Genomic DNA, 2,106 nt, shown 5'->3' on the forward strand with positions numbered 1-2,106 from the left:
ATTTGAAGAAACATGAATGCAGACGATGTTTTTTACGGATGTTTTACGAAATTAAATCTCTATCATAACAACAGAATTTACCAACAACACATCAAATTTTTTCCAAGAATTTCTCATCACTAGTCTCCTTGTCTTTTTTGTCTAACCAGTGTCTGTTTGTTTCATTTCTTCCAGAAAGTCCCTTGTGGAGAGATGTGATGGATATTTACAATCTTACCACCGTGACTCAGTTTATCCTCATAGNTGAGAATGCAAAATTTTCAGTATCTCCTTTGTTCTCAGAAATCTGCCTCTTTATAAAGACCAGAGGATGACTATTTGAAGAAACATGAATGCAGACGATGTTTTTTACGGATGTTTTAAGAAATTAAATCTCTATCATAACAACAGAATTTACCAACAACACATCAAATTTTTTCCAAGAATTTCTCATCACTAGTCTCCCTGTCTTTTTTGTCTAACCAGTGTCTGTTTGTTTCATTTCTTCCAGAAAGTCCCTTGTGGAGAGATGTGATGGATATTTACAATCTTACCACCGTGACTCAGTTTATCCTCATAGTGCTCTCTGACCTCCCTGAGGTGTGCTACCCTCTTTTTGTGGTCTTTGCCACCATCTATCAGGTCACCTTGGTAGGAAATGGGGCCATTCTCTTGGCCATTGCGACTGAGAAGAAGCTACATACACCCATGTATTTCTTTTTGGTGAATTTATTCCTCTTAGATATATTATGCCCATCAGCTACTATCCCCAAGATGCTGGAGAACCTCCTGACTGAGCAGCAAAACATTTCCTTCCTTGGATGTGCTTTTCAGCTTTATTTCCTGGTTTCTCTGGTAGGGACTGAAGTCTTCCTTCTCACTCTCTTGGCTTATGACCGGTGTGTGGCCATCTGCTTCCCCCTTTGTTACATGCTCGTAATGACCAAGTTCCACTGCATCCAGCTGACAGCTGCGACCTGGGCAGCAGGGTTTCTAAAATCCCTTCTCCACACGGTGTCTACATTCCCCCTGTCTTTTTGCAAGTCCAACCGAGTTAACCAATACTATTGTGACATCCCACAAACGATGGCCCTCTCATGCTCATCCGCTTATGTAGCTGAAATGCTTGTTTTAGTGGTAGGAGGCATCCTGGGGATAAGTGCCTTCCTTTACCTTTATCTCTTACATCTACATCAAATCCACCCTTCTAAAGACCCAGTCAGTGGAAGGGAAGCACAAAGCCTTCTCCACATGTGCTTCCCACCTCCTAGTGTTCTGTCAGTTCTATGGCACAGCAATATTTACCTACATTTGGCCTTCCTCCAGCCAACACTCTCCAGCCAGAGACAGACTCATCTCCATGCTATATGGGGTTATTACCCCAATGTTAAACCCCTTGATCTACAGCCTGAAAACGTGGAGGTCAAATAAGCACTCAGAAGGCTGCTATGTAACAGAGCATGTTTGCAGAATTATAATATTAAAGCAGAATATATCTATGCTCCCTTTAGAATAAATTCATAGGAAGGATTTGTAGAATAATTTTAGTTGATATATAGAACATATATTTTTGTACTCATAGAAATTTATGAACACATTCACAGCCCACATACATATAACTAGTTTACCTGTCTGCATATGTATATCTTTCTCTCTATCCACTAGGCTCTTAATATTTAACATCCAAAAACAGGCATTTTCAAGAGTAAGCAGAGAGCTGTTAATAATTTACAGGCATAAACTGAGCTGCTCTTAAGTTAACTTGAATGTATGTTCATATCCATATCCATAATAATTATAGCTGCATCACCTGTAGGTTTTAGTATTTGTATTAAAACAATATCTGATCATCAATTAATAAATATTCTTTTTACTAATTGCCTTATGTTATCAACTGTTTATGCTGATATGATACTTTATATTATTATTTCACTCTTTCTCTTTAAATTTTAACTACCACTTATTTTACTTGAATCTCTTTCTTTTTTCTTGTGACTCTATCCCTTCTCAGTTCTATGTNTTCAGTTCTATGTGTCTGTGTAAAGAGATCACTTACTTTACCAAATCTCTGATTTAGATATCTAATTTAGTTCACGATGTTATTGCATTGTAGCCTGAATACGTTCA

The 2,106-nt window shown here is 37.9% G+C and overlaps 1 pseudogene; it reads left to right on the top strand.

Moving 5' to 3' along the window:
* Window positions 1-513: 513 nt before the first annotated feature.
* On the top strand, window positions 514-1,503 carry LOC105234364 (annotated as a pseudogene).
* The last annotated feature ends 603 nt before the right edge of the window (window positions 1,504-2,106 follow it).

The sequence above is a fragment of the Ailuropoda melanoleuca genome, unplaced genomic scaffold (assembly GCF_002007445.2).
Source record: "Ailuropoda melanoleuca isolate Jingjing unplaced genomic scaffold, ASM200744v2 unplaced-scaffold7743, whole genome shotgun sequence".
Lineage (NCBI taxonomy): Eukaryota > Metazoa > Chordata > Mammalia > Carnivora > Ursidae > Ailuropoda > Ailuropoda melanoleuca.